The 19,085-nt window shown below is 44.7% G+C and overlaps 1 long non-coding RNA gene across 1 annotated transcript; it reads right to left on the bottom strand.

Annotated features, from left to right (window-relative positions):
* Positions 1–270: 270 nt before the first annotated feature.
* On the bottom strand, positions 271–3,558 carry LOC143278141 (uncharacterized). Its single transcript, XR_013053845.1, has 3 exons — positions 3,442–3,558; positions 1,828–1,908; positions 271–327 (listed from the first exon to the last, which is right to left on the bottom strand). It is a non-coding gene; the product is annotated as an uncharacterized LOC143278141 (long non-coding RNA).
* Between the last annotated feature and the right edge of the window lie 15,527 nt (positions 3,559–19,085).

The raw sequence follows: 19,085 nt of genomic DNA, 5'->3' as shown, positions 1-19,085 counted from the left end.
AACGAGCAGTGCGACGCCAAGTCCACTGAAAAGGCACATCCGGATAATGTGGCTCTCTGCCATACCAGATGACTCAATAGATCCGTCTGTGTTAATGGAATTGTTCAGTCAATCGAGGTCTGAATGGAATCAAATTGTGAATATATTTATATATTTATGATGTTTGTGAGTGTCTGCGGTTTAATGTGTGTCACTTTCACTCTTTTGAGTAGTATACTGCTGTTGTTGTTGCTGTATACTCACGGCATATTTTATCTGTGTCACAGGCACTACCAACCCTGCAGTTCCCGCTTCTTTCTCCAGAGCAGGAGTGCCCCACGTCTATCGCTGCAACACAATGATAAAAGACAGGAAAACATGAAGAATGAATGGACGAATAAAGGAAACAACGCTGCCAGTAATGAATAAAGGCGGGAAACCACACATGGAGAATGAATAGAGAAATAAATGAAACAACACTGCAAGACAGTGGTGAACAAAGACAGGAAAACAGAAAGAATGAATGAACGAATAAAGAAAACAACACTGCAAGACAGTGTTGAACGAAGACAGGAAAACAGAAAAAATGAATGGACGAATAAAGAAAACAACACTGCAAGACAATGTTGAACAAAGACAGGAAAACAGAAAGAATAAATGGACGAATAAAGAAAACAACACTGCAAAACAGTGACAGATAAAGACGGGAAAACATGAAGAATGAATAGAAGAAAAAAGGAAAAAAACTCTGCAAGACAGTGGTGAACAAAGACAGGAAAACAGAAAGAATGGATAGAAGAATAAAGGAACAACGATGTAAGACAGACATGAACAAAGAATGAAAACAAAGAATGAACAGAAGATTAAAGGAAACAACTCTGGAAACAGTGAGAAACAAAGACGGGAAAACTTAAAGAATGAATAAATGACTGAAGGATACAACGCTGCAATAAAGAAAGGAAAGGACCGATCATTGGAAGCATTATGGAAGTGTGGTTAACGATAGTGGCCAGGTCATTACATGATGATGTAACAATTATTGGAGAAAGCTACCTTGTCTTATCCGACTACTTCACACACACACACAAACACACACACACACACACACACACACACACACACACACACACACACACACACACACACACACACACACACACACTCGGCAACAGTGAAGGGGAAAAGGTTTTGGCCAAGTACGTCAACAGATTCTCCAAGCCCTTTGTGTAATTCCGACTGATGAAATTTATTTCTTGTTTGAATGTAAATCTTACCATGAGTTGAGAAATAAATGTGTGATTTATGAATATAATGCTGCAAAAAGAAAAGATCTCTATAGCATGTTAGCACTGAACGATATTGAGGTGATAAACTTGATGACAGACTGTATATCAGAAGCTTTGCAGATTAGGCAAAAATCACTACTCTGATAGATCTGATGGAATGGAGTTACTGATGGATGAAAGAACGGAGTCATTATGTTTTGGGAGGCCTGTTGGCTGATTACATTTCCTTTTTCCTTTAATGAAAGAACTTTTTAAAAATATTGTTTTGTTTCAATGTTTGCTCTCACCATATTCATTCCATTATTATAATGCTTTGTTATGCAACAAAAACATGTTGATGCATTCACCCATGTCATAAGGACCTCATGGCAAGTGACATTAAAGTATCAAAGTATAAAAAGTCTCTCTCCCTGTCCCTTTCTTTCTAAAGTTCCATCAGTCTTGGTCTTTCACGTGGACCATTCCTGCCATCATCTAATTTATCTTTCTCTTGTTTAGATATGTTTACAGCATTTGCACATTCACAGCCTACGATATCATTTCGATCCACGTCTTTACTTACCGCAGACAAAGTCAATATCACAAATTGATCCGGAGACGCAATTAGCTGTATCTGTTCCACACCTGGCACCAGCGTTTATACCTTTTTGGGAGCGCGCGTGCGCGCGCACACACACACACACAAACGCACGCACACACACACGCAGGCACACACACACACACACAAACGCACGCACACACACACGCACGCACACACACACGCAGGCACACACACACACACACACACACGCACGCACACACACTATAAACGTGAAATATTTACAGATGACATATCTCTTCAGTCTAGCAATTCAGATGCATGTAAGCCACATTTATAGGTTGCAAATCTGCACTTATTCACATTTAAGACCATACCTGGATTGCCTGTGATGCTGATATCAACTTTCAAAATTGTTCAGAAACCTAGGTGCATTATTTGATTTCGCTCTGTCCATGCACGACCATGTCAGTAATTTGTGTAAAACTGTAAACTTCCAACTGAGGAAAATCCGTACCAATCGACCGTATGTAACTACTGAAGCAGCCACTCAGCTTGTTTGTTCCTTGATCCTAAGTCACACTCACTGCTGCAATTCACTACTTGCTGGTTTGCCTTCTGATTAGTTCTCGGGCCTTAAGATGATTTTGACAATGTTGTCAGAATAATTTTCAGAAAGTCAAAATAGATCACGTTTACGTCAACTTCATGGGTTATCCATCCTGTTCAGAATTCAGTACAAAACTGCTGTATTGGCTATTGCCACTTTGAAGATCTCTCCCATCTTATCTTTCGTCCTATATACTTGCATCCCTTCCCGTTCTCCCAGGTCTTTAGCTAAAAAAGAAAAAAAGCAAAAAAAAGCAAGCTCATCCGAAAACCGCTTTAAAGACATTTGGCCCAAGGGCCTTTCAGTATCAATCACCCTCTGTCCGGAATTCTCTGCCTCTGCATCTCCGTCACTCACCAACACTGTCCTCTTTGAAAAGAAACGAGAAAACCCACCAGTTCAAACACGCCTTTGGGTGTGATGAAGCATAGCTAATTGCATGCATTCTTGCTCTTCCTGCCAATCCCACTTGACCGTCTATTGAAATAACCATATGGTGTGTCGGTGTGTGTGTTTGTGTGTGGGGGTGGGGGGTAGGGGCGGGAGTATATGTGTGTGCGCGAGCGTGTGTGTGTCTGCGCGAGCGTGAGTAAGCTTGTGTGCGTGTGTAGGACATATTTTGCATCTCGTGTGTGTGTGTGTGCGTGTGCGTGCGTGCGTGTGTGTTATTATAGGGAGGGGGGGGGAGGGGGGATTGTGTCATATACGTATAATCTATTATTAATGTTATCATCATTATTATCACTATTTAACCAACAAATAAATTTCAATATGGTATTCATAGAACATAGTTGGATTGTCTCTTGAATGGGTGCTGAGCATGAGCAAATCATCAAACGATCGAGTGACTATTCCACTAATTAACAAGCATTTAAGACAGATTCATTCCCTGCTTAGGAGTGTCTGTCTGAAGGTTTCCAGAGAGAAAGAGAGATAGAGGAAGATAGAGAAAGACAAACAGGGAGACTAACAGACAGGCAGATAGACATAGAAATATATGGCCCAAGAACCAAACCCTCAGTACTCACGACATGTCAAAGAGGTGGGATCTGAGACAAAGCTGCCCAGACACTGACATTTGTCATCAACACACAACGCCCAACGATCATCGCACGATGAACCCGCCACAGTCTCTTCGGTTTCCGTGCTCTCCGTGACATTCAGAATTGTGCAGTGCCCTCCCACTTTGTTATCTTTGGAATCTGCATGAATCAAACAACAAGACTCTATTTATGTGTGGTGTTTTGTGCATGTTGAATCCAAACAGTAATAGATCTTCAGGTGACCATAACCCCCTTACTCCGGCAGGGGGGAGTGGGGGGGGGGGATTTTTCATTATGGTATGTTGTTGTTAGTGAAGTGTCCTATTTGACTAAAATTAGATTTGTAGAGTTTCATAATACATTACTCAGCCTTCTACTATCAAGATTGACATGCTGAAGTTTACCCGAGCGTTACATGTGTTCTATTATTGACCTAAACTCCACAATTTCAAGTATCGCGTCGCCTCAATTTATAACGTTTTATTTGGTAAACAAAACATCATTAGTGGTTTTTGCGTCCATACACCCCACTTACATCAGCTGGGGGATTTTTCACAATGTCTGCTTTATAGTTTGGTCAGTTTTTCTGTCCGTGATTACCCGTGTCACATAACGTCAGCTGTGGTTGAAGAATCCAGATAATGTTAAAAAAAACACACACACAAAAAAAACACCAACTACATCAACTCCTTTCTTTGGCAGTTGCGAAAGGTGAGGCCAACACAAATAGCAGACAGATTAGAGTTCATTACAAACTAACTCTTATCATTCCTTTCGAATTACAGAAAATATCACTGAGTTATTTATGTGCACTACCAATCTGTGCAGTCTTTCATTTCTTGCCACAAGAACTTCTTTCTTGTACTTCGCATACATTAATGACATACTTTTACAGGGTTTTTTCTCCATTTTGGAGGGCTTTAAGATGCCAATCTGCGTCCTCGGAGAGTTCCTTTGTACTTGCTGAGTCTTCGAGAAACTGTCACAAATGAAGTATCCTCAGAGCTTCCAACACTGTGGGCTCTGATGGCATGGTCGTTGTGTTTCCCGGCCACAAAGGCTTCAGTGGAGCCCCTGATGCAGATGCCCAACTGAACGATGATATCTCTAAAGTCATGAGTTTTCTCACAGTACCAAGAGAACAAGTGAAGTGAAACGCACCAAGACATATTGCAATCTTCTGGGACTGTTCGCCAATTCGCCAAATAGCCATCAGTGCTTGCTTTGCAACTGGAAAGTCAAACGTGACCAAGTCATACTCCTGACCCAGTTGTCATGTTGCGTTCAGTGACACATCCAGAACGTGTTGCACTGTTATATTGTCGATGACAGGATGAAGAACAGGTTGGGCACAGTCAATTGATGACTGGAGAGATGGTTTCTGGCAGCAAGCTGTTACTTTGAAGACCTTTGTAGCAGACTGCAGTCTCAAGTTTAAGGACACAACTGTGAGACATTCAGTGGCCAAAGCAATCCAAAGTATGCATGCTGACAAGCTAAGCACTTCCTGTTAGAAGGCGGATTGCAGTGCCCAGAACGACATGCTTTGGCATTTCCACTTTCCACTTGTGAAAACATAACACGTGTCTTGCGAAACAGGCAGTAATTCTGTTTTTTTTTTTAAGGTGCATTTTCTTTCCAGTTAGAACACGTTCCATAAAGTCCTTTGCAGAACCAGGTGCCTTTTGATATTCAGTGAAAAAATTAAAATAAAAACCGGAAAAAGAAAAAAAAAGACGCCATTTCTGGGGGCAATGGCTGACTTGAGCTTCTCTGTAACTGAATAAGACCGCGGAGAGTGAGGGCTGCCTCTTCCAACCCTCCATCCTCTGATGCAGAGGCAACAAAAGCACTTGTAATGGTTCTGCTTGTATGTGTCTGATGAGTACATTAACTCACTCTGGTGATTTGGAGCTGCAAAACCTATTTTGCACCCAGAATATTCAGTGCTGTGGTTTGGATTGTGAAACAGCAGGTGTTTTTCTTTCATGTATGATACGTCTCGCAGCATTAATGCACGCTCTACATCGTCTTCGCCAATGATGATCTATTCAATTCACTCGCACACATGGTTAAAAGTGGACTTCCTTTTGTAAATAATATGTCTCTTCTTCCATGTCTATCCATATGCCTCAGAATGAAGTCCCTTCCGAAAGATTTTGTGGGAGTGCGCTTCCCATGCCGCAAGATCTGTCATGTAATTAGACGATCACAATTCCCTCGGTTAGAGAAGCTGCCTCTCTGATCGAGTCTTCAGCAATTTTGCCACTTTTTTCCGCATTTGAGAGCTCTGATGTTTATAAACTGGGCTCCATTTCCTCGCTTTGTCACACATGATGCAGCAACCTCTTGCAAAAAAAAAATAAAAAAAATAAAAAATAAAAAATAAAAATATTAAAAAAATATAGGCTTTCAGTGCAAGTTGTCTTTTTTCCTGGGAGATGATGGTCCGGTTGTGGTATCCTCCTTCTCTTAGGCTTTCTGTCCTTATAATTATCAGTGTTTCACGGTTTCCATTTGAGAACATGTCTGGCATTTTTCTTGTGAAATACGTACAATGCATCATCCAGTCTCTTTGCAAACGTGTTACCTTCAAACTTTGTACGGGCTTTGTGGACATATCAAATTTCATATTTCTCAGTCTGAGACTTGCTTTGTTCGGTCACATCTTATGACTGTCTCAAAGTTGTTTTTGTTGTGAATGATGCAGAATTCGTCTGTCCACGCTTCTGAATTTTATATTTAACACTAAGAAAATTATGTTCATTATTCTGGTACTGTGGTATTACATCAAGGTATACCCGAGACTTCATCCATATAGATTGTAAGATTGATACAGTGTGATTTCTTTCATAAAACTGCATGGAAAAAGAAAAGAAAAATAAACCCGCTTCATTTTTCTTGTGGACATTGTAGTCGGCCGAGACATAAACCATGTAAATTAGACTTATTAAATGCATTACTACATATCATCACACGATTCTATTGTAATATAGTGCCTAATCATGCCAGCAGTTACCTCACGCTGACAAAGAAATCCTTCATACAGTAATCAGGTTGCTGGTGTTTGAGCATTTTCAGTACACTGGAAGTATTTGATCACGTGACAAGCTATTACGACACTAATCCCATTTTAATGTTATTCATGGAATAGCTGTTTTCTTTCTGTAGACATAAAGAAATTAGCTTGTGATGAAATATCTGGATATAGTGCCTTTTCAAGCACATATACCCCCAAAAGGTATTTATAGGGCTCAAAGACGGGAAAATGGCCTATATTAATCCTCCCCCTGCATTAATACTGCGATTTAAACTTGGCAGACAGGTAAACTATGATTTCTGACATAAAAACACACCAGAAAATCACTATGAAAAATACCCCTCCGGGTGAGGGTTACTGTATGCCACCCGACAGACCGTAAGTATGGCCACCACTGAACTGACTCAGCCGTGGTGCAGATTCTTCCCTGGTTCAAGGCTCCACGGTGACCTAACATGTGAAGTGCTGCTATGTACCTGCTATGGTTAGTTCAAACGTTTTATGTCATGTAGGTGACATATGCACAGAGAACAGGGGTCAACGATAGTTCCAGATGCTTCTAGTACTTCCCATAGTGTCTCAAAAATACAGTCACAGTCATGTTACATTTCCGAGATAAGTGCTCAGGCAGTAACTAATCTACAACACTGCACCCAGATAGCGAAGCAGAGAGAGACAGAAACAGGGAGAGACAAAGGTAGAGGGAAAGAGAGAGCGAAACACAACGATAGAGCTTGAGAAAGAGATATGGAGGGAGAGAGAGAGAGAGAGAGAGAGAGAGAGAGAGAGAGAGACAACAAAAGACTAAAGTAGCGTACCGCATTTCGCCGTTTGAGGATCCGATACTGTGGCGTTGCACTGACACTTTCCACCAGAGCAATACCCTCCGTTGAGACACAGTTCAGGAAAGGACTTACAGTCGCCGTCTTTGGGAATTCCTGGTTACACAGCGACAGAACATGCAATCGTTAGAAATATTCATACTTGTATTTAGCGATATTAGTAATAAACCTAATTCCGTGTCGTATACGGACCAAACATGTAATCACTGTTGTTGTTGTTGTTGTTGGTGTTTTATCAATCCTTTGATATGAAATAATGAATGTAATTATCAGTGACGGAGCCCATAGTTACCAAGCATTTCGTCTGAAGTTGCAAAAGGAAATTATCTGTAGCATGGCCATTCTTATTAACTACGTGTCACAAAGTGGAAAAATACGTTAGCATTAATAATGTTGCCAGTTTTACCCATCCATGATGGTAAGCGGAATACATCTATGTGTTGTTTTTGTGTTGTTTTGCGTCGTCTGTTTTGTTTGTTTATGTTTGTCTGTGTACCTGGGTGACACAAGATCAATCTGAGACAAAATCGGAAGTTCGCCAAAAACCATATGGCTTTTCATTTAAATACAGGTCGAAAGCACTGAGTACCTTACTGTGGTCGTTGTGGGTGTAATAACACAAACTCAAAAATAATTTTGTATAATCGTGTTTTGAAAGCTTGCACGGATACGAATGAACTGTCGATTGTTGCATTGCTTACTGATCGACCAAAGTAGCAATACACAGAATATCACATCCTAACTACCTGTGATAGTTATGGGTATTTGTTTGAACTAATATCAAATATACTCCAACATATCAGAACTATTCCGCAAACTGAATTCGAAGCAGCAGCAGCAGAAACAACAACAGTAACAATAGCAGTGACATAGCAATAATAGCAGCAACAGTAGTCGTGACACTAGAAGTAGTAGCAGCAATAGTAGTGGCAGTAGCAGCAGCAGGAGTAGGAATTATAGCAGCAGCAACAGAAGTTCAAACAAGCAAACAATCACAAGTACACATACACATGTCACGTTATTTTTGTTTTTGGTTTGTTTTATGTTGTTGTTTCTTTTTGGGTGTGTGTGGGGGGGGGGGGGGAGGGTCCAGTTCTCCCATACAGCCGAATTAGATGAGCTGTTTCTTTCTTCTTCTTCTTTTTCTGATTTTCAAATTTCCTTTCTTCACCTGCCTTTTCTGAGCGGTTCAATGAGCTCTCTTTTTTTATATATATTTTCTCGGCTTTGGAAATTATACAAATAATGAGGCCAGGAAACGATATGATTAACAAATAGTAAAGGGTGGTAACTCTCTCCATTACACAAGGTACACAACTTCAAGTCAGTGATGCTTACGCTACCGATTCAGCTAGCACACAGGCAAATAAAAGGTACATTGGAAGAAACCCAGACACTTCCTCAAAAAAAAAAAAAAAAAAAAAACCAAAAAAAAAAAAAAAAAAGCGCCGGGCCTGTCCTTATACCAATCATTTGACATGTGCACACAGCAGCAAAGACAGAAGAAAATTTAATGTGCAAACACAATTTTTTTTTGTTTTTTTTTTTTTTTGTTTTGCTGCCCCATCATCTGCGCCGTTTCAGTGGCATTATTCCCACGCCGCTCATTTAGATTCCCCCGTACACGGCCACACCCGGGTTCGTCCGTCGCAGTTCCAGCGTCGGCAGTCCACAGGGAACCATCGATGTTAGGTCGCCTGGAGGCCACACACCAGAGGAGACCCTGCACTGCTACTGAGTCACTTCGGTGGTGTTCAGTGGTGCCTGTTCTGTTTTAACGTACTTAGGACACCACCTACTAAGCCCCCTACTAACAACAATAATGGCTTAGTCGCGGAGCCAGACTGAGTGGAGACCGCCACCACGTCCCTCAAACAACAGCCCCCATGAATCTGCCGACACTGACGACATTGACAGGACTCACCCCAAGCACGGAAGTGGAGGGGTATCGAAACTGAGGTCACCATGAGAGCAGGGCATGAAAGGTCACAGACTTTGAGACTATTTTGTTTATACTGATGACGATGAAGGAGAAGGAGGATGACGATGATGATGACGATGTTGCTATGGAGGTCCATTTTGGTTTGGGACTGCGTGACAAGGCTGTACTCTACGCTTCCTGTCATAATGATATCCCGGCGTTAACCAGGCCCGAGAGATACAGACACTTGTAGTGTTGGTCAGGTAATTAGAGCAACACACCCAAAGACGCATCCTTGAAGTGGATGACACTCGACTGTGTGGTCCCAGTCTCCCCATTTAAGCCCACAGCACACTCAACTCTGGGTAGGAGCCGGCCACGGGCCGAAAAACCCACCTCCGCTGGGATTCGAACCCGCGTCCTCCCAGCCGTCAGTCCGCGACGCTAACCACTTCGCCACGGCGGCTGGTTTGCAAACACAAATTAGCTTTTATTCAAGACTGGTATAGCCTCTTTAATCCCGAATAAGCTACACAGAACACGTGGACAATACAGAACAAATACATGGTTGCCTCGGTAGTTTATCCACTGGAAATTATACAAATAATGGGCCAGGAAACGATATGATTAACAAATAGTAAAGGGTGATAACTGTCTCCATTACACAAGGTACACAACTTCAAGTCAGTGATGGTTACGCTACCGATTCAGCTAGCACACAGGTAAATAAAAGGTACATTGGAACAAACAAGTCTTTCTCGGCTTTGTTTATTCTATTTCCCCCTTCAGCTTTTCCTGCGCTCTCAGGCTGCCTTCACATTTAGCCTATCACGTTGCTGACAGTAGCTGGCCGAGAATTCTGCGCACGTCATTTTGCACTTTTTCGCCATGTATGCCTGCGGAAAGTGTTCACACTGGCGACCATCCGTCTCCAACCCGTTTCCAGACAGCATTTTGATTTCACGTAAGCACACAGATGAAACCAATAGCTGGTCCAAGAGACGAAACTCTTAATTAAGGCCAGAAGCGTGAATCCCAAAATTATTAATTTCTTCCGTGTAGCTAACAGCAACTGGCTGGGTTCAGCGTGAACGTAGCCTTACCATTTAAACTCAGTCCACTTTGTTTTGTTTTTTAACTCCACTCATCGAGATGTCGATGGGTGTGAACCCAATTTTCATCAGGTCAAAATACATTTCCGAAGTTCCGAACAACTTTACTGGTGTTTTATAAATATGCCTGGCCGCCGAAGGAGCCGCTGGACAGGTATCCATTCTGTTTAACATGTTTGTGGAAGATCATACAGAAAACTGCGTCGGCAGTCCACAGGGAACCATCGAAGGAGACCCTGCACTGCTGATGAGTCACTTCGGTGGTGTTCAGTGGTGCCTGATCTGTTTTGACGTACTTAGGACACCACCTACTAAGCCCCCTACTAACGACAATAATGGCTTAGTCGCAGAGCCAGACTGAGTGAGCGTCCCTCCCAGAGTGGAGACCACCACCACGTCCCTCAAACAACAGCCCCCCATGAATCTGCCGACACTGACGACATTGACAGGACTCACCTAAGCACGGAAGTGGAGGGGTATCGAAACTGAGGTCACCATGAGAGCGGGGCATGAAAGGCCACAGACTTTGAGACTATTTTGTTTATATTGATGACGATGAAAGAGCAGGAGGATGACGATGATGATGACGATGTTGCTATGGAGGTCCATTTTGGTTTGGGACTGCGTGACAAGGCTGTACTCTACGCTTCCTGTCATAATGATATCCCGGCGTTAACCAGGCCCGAGAGATACAGACACTTGCAGTGTTGGTCAGGTAATTGGAACAACACACCCAAAGACGCATCCTTGAAGTGGATGACACTCGACTGTGTGGTCCCAGTCTCCCCATTTAAGCCCACAGTACACTCAACTCTGGGTAGGAGCCGGCCACGTGCCGAAAAACCCACCTCCGCTGGGATTCGAACCCGCGTCCTCCCAGCCGTCAGTCCGCGACGCTAACCACTTCGCCACGGTGGCTGGTCAGAAAACATAATTATATCATGTAGATAAATGGGAACAGTGTACAGATGAAGTGATAAATGTCTGTATAAAGTTTCGGAAAATTAATGTGTACAGAAAAATAATGGTGGTTCGTCCGTTGGGATCGACGTGAACAATCTAGTCATCCTGGGGGCGGGTGGGTTGGGCTCTGTGGGTGCGCAGATGACTGGTCAGGCCAATCCGCGCCCGGAAGGTTCTGACGCAGTGTGGACAGGGGATGGTGGCGGCTGTCAGGGACTTGCTGGCACTGCTTTTCCTGGCCTGTCTGCATTGCTCTGCTGCAGTGATTCTGTTGGCCTCACAGGATTTGGCGCCTTTGTGGACAGCTGAACGCCACTTTGGTCTGTCCATTGCATTCAGCTCCCATGTGTCGTGGCTGATGTTGAAGGCCTTCAGAGGAGCTTTCAGAGTGTCTTTGAAGCGCTTCTTTTGGCATCCATAGGAGCGCTTGCCATGTTGGAGTTCGCCGTACAGCAGTTTCTTGGGGAGCCGGTGGTCTGGCATGCGAACTACATGGCCTGCCCAGCGCAGCTGGGCCTGCATCAAGATGGTGTAGATGCTGGGCAAGTTTGCACGAGTGAGCACCTCTGTGTCAGGGATCTTCTCTTGCCACTTTATGCTGAGAAGTTTTCTGAGGCTGGTGGTGTTGAAGTGGTTCAGCTTTTTGGCGTGGCGTTTGTAGAGCGTCCATGATTCTCATCCACAGAGCAGTGTGGTAAGAACTATGGCCTTGTATATTTTGAGCTTCGTCTCCAGGGTGATGCCTCTCCTGTTCTAAACGTTCTTATGGAGTCTGCCAAAGGCAGTGCTGGTTTAGGTGAGTCTGGCATTCACCTCGTCGTCGATGACAACTGTGCGAGAGAGTGTACTGCCCAGGTATGTGAACTTGTCCGCATTCAGTCATTGCCCTTTGATGAAGATGTTTGGTTTAACGTAAGGCTTTCCTGAAGCTGGCAGGTGCATCACCTCAGTCTTCTTTGTGCTGATTGTGAGGCCAAAGTTGTCACAGGCAGCAGAGAACTTGTCACCGCTGTGTTGCATGTCAGCTTCGGAGGCAGCATTGAGAGCGCAGTCATCAGCAAACAGGAAGTCGTTGACGGTGTCTGTCCTCACTTTGGTTTTTGCTTGAAGCCTCCTGAGGTTGAAGAGTGAGCCATCTGTGCAGTACCTGATGCCAATGCCTACGTCAGCGTCTCTGAAGGCATCTGTCATCATGGCTGAAAACATGAAAACAGCATCCCATCGTGTAGCTGCCGTATGATGGTGATGAACTTTCTGGGACATCCGTACTTCGCCATGATTCTCCAAAGGCCATCTCTGCTAACAGTATCGAAGGCCTTGGTCAGATCGACATAGGTGGAGTAAAGGTCGGCGTTCTGTTCCTGACACTTCTCCTGGAGCTGCCTGGCAGCAAACACCATGTCGATAGTCCCGCGTTCTTTCCAGAAGCCACACTGGCTCTCTGGTAGGAGACCTTGCTCAAGGTGCGCTGTGAGACGGTTGAGTAGCACTCTGGCCAGAGTCTTGCCTGCGACGGACAGCAGGGATATTCCACGATGGTTGTCACAGGCCTGACGATTTCCTTTGCGCTTGTACAGGTGTATGATGGAAGCGTCTTTGAAGTCCTGTGGTACTGCCTCATGCTGCCAGATGAGCTGGAATAGCTGATGGAACTTCTCAGTCAGCGCCATACCACCTTCTTTGTAGACCTCAGCTGGAATGAAGTCTGAGCCAGGGGATTTGCCACTGGATAGCAGACGGATAGCTTTCTCGGTCTCCTCCAAAGCTGGGATGGCATCTAGCGACTCACTGACTGGCACCTGGGGGAGTCGGTCGATGGCTTCATCATTGATGGTGGAAGGGCGGTTCAGTACGCTGTCAAAGTGTTCAGCCCATCTCTCAAGGAGATCCCGTCCTTGTCAGTGATTAGGGTAGAACCATCAGCACTGAGGAGTGGAGCAGATCTGGAGGTGGTGGGACCGTAGACTTCTTTCAGGCCGTTATAGAAGTTCTTCATGTCGTTCCTATCTGCAAAGCCCTGGATCTCATCAGCTTTGTTGCTCAACCAGGAATCCTGCATCTGCCGCAGCTTCAGCTGGATGGTGCTGCGTGCACTCTTCAGTATGTCTTTCTTTGACTGTGACTTGGGATCTTCAATGTGGGCTCTGTAGGCTTGGCGTTTGTCTTCCAGCAGCTGCTTGATTTCAGTGCAGTTCTCATCAAACCATTCTTTGTGCTTTCTGGCAGAAGGCCCCAGGCACTCCATGGCAGTGTTGTACACCGTCTCATGTAGTGCACACCATGCTGCCTCCACATTCTAGTTGTCCAGCATGGTGGACTCAAGGCGTTCCTCCAGGGTGTCAGCAAAGCTCTGCTTGATGTTGCCTAGCTCCAGCTTGTTGACATTCAGGCGTTTGGGTGCTTTCATGCCCTGAGGCCGTCTCTTGGGCTGGATGTGGAGGTTGAGTTTGGAGACGATAAGGCGGTGGTCTGTCCAGCACTCGGCGCCGCACATGGCCTTCGTGACTCGTACGTCCTGCCTGTCCCTCTTCCTGACAATGACAAAGTCGATGAGATGCCAATGCCCAGAGCGTGGATGCATCCATAACGGCCTGTTATGGGTAGGGAGGCAGAAGACGGTGTTTGTGATAAGAAGGTTGTGCTCGGCACATATCTGGAGAAGTAGTTGACCATTGCTGTTACAGCTGCCAACCCCATGCTTCCAAATCACACCTTCCCAGGAGGTGCTGTCACAGCCAACTCTTGGGTGATGAGCTTGTCTGCATTGGGAACAGTGGTGATGACAGCGTTCAGGTCCTCGTAGAACTTGTCCTTCATCTCATCCGGGTTGGTCAAGGTGGGCGCTTAGGCACTGACAATGGTGGTAAACTTCTTCCCGTTACATAACGGGAGTTTCATCGTCATCAGGCGATCGTTCACTGCTTTCGTGGGGGGCCAGCCAGCTTGCCAACGAGGGTTGTCTTCACTGCAAAGCCAACTCCAGCCTCACGTCTCTCTTCAGGTCCGCGTCCACTCCAAAAGAAGGTGTAGCCTGCGCCTCGCCCACAGAGTTCGCCTTCTTCTGCCAGTCTGGTCTCACTTAAGGCAGCGATGTCGATGTTGTACCTAGCTAGTTCACTTGCAATGAGTGCTGTGCGTCTCTGTGGTCTGTCAGAGTTGCCTCTGTCCAGAAGCGTACGCACGTTCCATGTGGCAATGGTCAATGGGGTGCTCCTTGTTTTCTTCTTTCTTTCCTTTGTGTGTCGACCGCTTGAGTAGGGTTCCCGTCAGCCGCGGTATGCTGACTAGGGTGGTGTGGAGCAGGCAATGTTTAGGGCACCTTTTCTAGCCCCTTCCTCATGCCCTGGAGGTGAGCAGTGCTGTCCTTAAGAGGGCTGCTCAGTCGCTCAGGGGGCTGCCGATCTCCACCACTGCTCCAGTCGGTGAAAAACGACCCTATGGCCTGAGCCGCCTGTTTCAGGTCCGCGGCTACGACTGCCAGTGTACCCACACCTGTCGCTTCGTCGCTCGCCTTTCGCCACAGGGCTTGGGGAAAATGATGGTATTGGATAAAGGATGACTGATCATTTGCGCGATGACTTTGTTTATAGTGAGGAAGAGTTGCGCACCGTCGACCTCACTCTCTTGTCCGAGACCGTCTGTATCCAGTGGCAAGACGAGGTCAAGACGACTGGAGATGGAAACGGATGCAGTGGATGACGAGGATGTCCTATGTGCCTCATCCTGCCCTCAGCACTCCACAGTGCTCTGCTGCAACCGCCTTCCTCTCCGTTGAACCATGAAGGTTTCTTCCGCAGAGACCGCCAGATCCAGTCTTCAGATGCTTGGGTAGACAAGCTCTAACTCACCAAGGGTTTGAGACCCGTCGGCTACCCTCACCTAGTTTAGCCAGCCTGTCAAAGCCGTTGCCCGGGGGTTGGGTGCTGCCGCATGCTAGCAGCTTCTTGGACCCATAAATGAGAGCTGGGTGCCGATGGGGGCCAACAGAGGATGAACCACTCCCGGAAGAGCGTGACAAGCCCCCTCTAGAGGTACTACCCCTCCCATGCACCCCCTAACCCCCAGAAAAATAATAATAATGATTAAAAAGGAGGGGGGGGGGGGGAGAGAAATGAGGAACATATTTTATGTCAGCAAACAGAAGAAATAGAAGAAGAAAAAAAAATAATGTGTGACCCAGCAAATTAAGCTATTCAAACTGAATTTTACGTCTAAAACAGGATACAGACAGAAAAAGGGAAATAAATACAAATGGGGATTTTTCTTCTTTTTTTTTTTCTTTTTTTTTTCAATACAAATTGAGGATTGTAAAATAAGACTCACTCTTGGAAAGTGGAGGCCCCACAAAAAATGGTGTGCGTGTGTGTGTGTGTGTGTGTGTGTGTGTGTGTGTGTGTGTGAAAATATCATCACTCACTGCATGTTTTTTGAAGATCGCAGATAGTGTTGGCGGCGCACTGATCATCCTCTACACACCCAGAACTGCCCATTGTGTGTGTGTGTGTGTGTGTGTGTGTGTGTGTGTGTGTGTGTGTGAAAATATCATCACTCACTGCATGTTTTTTGAAGATCGCAGATAATGTTGGCGGCGCACTGATCATCCTCTACACACCCAGAACTGCCCATTGTGTGTGTGTGTGTGTGTGTGTGTGTGAAAATATCATCACTCACTGCATGTTTTTTGAAGATCGCAGATAGTGTTGGCGGCGCACTGATCATCCGCTACACACCCAGAACTGCCCATCGCTAAACCTGCATAAGAGTAGTGGTGATGGAAATTGTTACTTAACTACAGCAGATCGTAATAGTCAAACAACACGCCAGGACAGTCTCAAACCAAGAGAGATAACCAGGACAGAATAGAGAACAAGAGTCAGTCTGCTATACAACAGTCTGCTAGATGGCCGTCGGTGGCTCTCCTGAGCCGACGCCCTTTTATGGATCTCGTTTTTAATTCTATAAGGGTGTCTAGCCACCCGCCTCACCAGTCCCGGAAGGGAGCGGTGGGAGTGCCAGTTTAGTCGCCGGCAACCCAACCCGACCCTGAACAGGTTGTACGGGATTACAGGTTACCAGTAGCAGATCTAATGACCTGACTTGACCTGGACACAACACATACTACAGTACTCAGTACCGGTTAACGATCAGTAGTCATTTTGGGTGAAACAAATTTTCAATTTGCCGTTCTTAGTCGTCCCAGTACTATGAAAATGAATGACATGCTTGAAATATTTGGCTTTATTCACTCTGTTTCTCAAGCAACTGACATACGTGTCATATTTTAGATTGGGTTATTTTTAGGCCTCATGACAACATCATTAAGTCTACTTCAGTGACACAGAAGCATACTTCTTAACTGTACTGTCGACATTTGTTATGGCAATATTGAAAATACGTACATGTGGCTGTGCAGTCCACCCTTAGAACGATCTAATCACAATGTGATACATCTTCTGCCAACATATAAACGAAAGGTAAAGAATTTTCTGGAAACCGCGGACATACTGTAATCAACCGTGGACAGCCGATAGTGTTGAAGAACTGCGGGGATGTTTTGAAGTGACAGCCTTGGATGTATTCGTTAGAAGCTGCACAGACCCCATTCAGCTGGTTGATACTGTTACAGGGCACATATATGTTTTGCAAGGAAACTATCATCAAAACAAAATCAGTATCAGTGTACCCCAAAAATAAACCTTGGGTGACAGAGGAATCAGAAGCATTTGAATCAAAAGAAACTGGATTTTCTGCTGTGTAAACAGGATGCATACAGGGAAAACTAAAAGGCCTTCAGGCAACAATCAAGGTCAGCTAAGTTACAGTACAAAAACTGAGTTGAAAAGAAGTTTAAATCTGGAGAAAAATAAGGAAGCTTGGAAAGGTCTTAGAACAATGATAGGTGAGAATGGAAGTAGACGGTATGTTGTTAAACAGACAATCCGTTTGCTGCCGGTAACGAAATCAACCAGTTTAACTCTCTCCATACGAACGGCGAAAGAGACGACGTTAACAGCGTTTCATCACAATTACCATCATCAAAATATTGCAAGCAGAACGCTCTTATACTGAAGACGTGAATGTTGACAAAGAATACCACAGTTCTGACGACGGAAGCTAAGGGTTGGGTCATTCAGACACCCACTGGACATCCGAGGGGTCTGTGTTGAGGAGAAGAGAGGACTGGCCGTACTGAGTGAGTTAATGGACGTTTTGACGTTAGGGATTTTAGCGATCAGTGTCAGATTTTGTGCCAGTCGATTGAACCAGAACATTTTGAAATAACAGAGGATGATGTTGTGGGGATCTTTTTCTAAGCTGCACTCGCACAAATGTCCAGGCGGAGATCGCTTAAAAAGCCAAGTGTTAAAATCTTGTGCCGGAAAGCTTCGAATGAGCTTGACATTCATCTTATGGTGCCTTTTGGATTGTCACTTTTACCCAGATAATGGAAAAAAAACAAAAAAAAAAACATCTACAATTATCCCCATACCTAAAAAAATCAAACCCCAGTAATTTCAATCATTTTTCGCCCTCTTGCCATAACGCCTACAGATGTAAAGTATATGGAGAAATTAGTTCACAAGCATTTACTGAACGACGCGACTGGTCTAGATCCTTTCTAATAGGGTTGTTGAAGACGCTTCCCTCACATTTCTTCATATGGTTTCTCAGCGTGTGAGTGCTGATGGCTGCCTGTCGGATGAAATTGTCCTCAAAACACAGGGGCTCCACAGGGGGTGTCCTGTCTCCCACATTATTTCCAATCTACACTTACCAGATTAGATGTCAGACTTGTTTTTACATCACTTTTTAAATTTGCGGACAATACAGCCCTGGTGGGACTTCTGGAAGACGATGACTCCTTAGCTACATAACTTTACTAAAATTTCTGTTCTTAGTGCATGGTGTAGAGACAGCTACTTGGAAATGAATGTTGGTAAAACAAAGGAATCAGTTATAGACAGAAGGAAGACAGATAACAGTTATGCACTAAACGATGATCATATGGAAGTTGTGCCGTGTTTTAAACATGTAGGTACATTAATTGACAACAGACTTTCTTTTAGTTTTGCAGACGACACACAGCTATAGAGAATGTCATCCTACTGAAACAGGTCAACCATACAGACTTTAGAGTCATGCATCACAGATGTCATCACAGAAAGATCATTTTAAAGTCAAAACCTACAACCTGGCAACTTGATCCCATCGTGACCTCTTTTTTAGTTGGAAATGCCGACACTCTCTTGCCCACTTTGGCACATATAGTAAATGAGTCCATGACAACAGATTGACAGAAGTCAAACATACACAGGACATTACAAAGAATTTTTTTAAATGACAGATGCACAATCACACCACTAGATGATACTGACAGAATTATATCTGACACAGCATGCTGCTGAAAAGCTCCCACCCACAGACAATTGCTGCTGAGGAGACGCCAGAGACTGGGAGACCCATTGCAAAGAGTGGTTCTCAGAAAGGAGAGATGGTTAGCCACCGACAGTGGTGCCGAGGACACCAGGAAGACCATTGACACAGACATGGAAAATCTCTTCTCTGAGGTCACGTGTTATAGCCAGGTCAAGGCCAGCAGCACAAGTGAGAAGCACGTCTCGACCTGCACGTGCTTTGCGCTCGGACAACAAGACAAGAGTGCTCAGCCAGATTAATATTAAGGACGCTTTCAGAAAGAGGCAGGCGAACGAACCCTCTGATCTTGCTGGTGACGAAGGTTCATCCATACC

Source organism: Babylonia areolata, chromosome 35 (genome assembly GCF_041734735.1).
Source record: "Babylonia areolata isolate BAREFJ2019XMU chromosome 35, ASM4173473v1, whole genome shotgun sequence".
Classification (NCBI taxonomy): domain Eukaryota; kingdom Metazoa; phylum Mollusca; class Gastropoda; order Neogastropoda; family Buccinidae; genus Babylonia; species Babylonia areolata.
The sequence above is the reverse complement of the archived record's forward strand: the minus strand, read 5'-3'. Positions and strand labels throughout refer to the sequence as shown.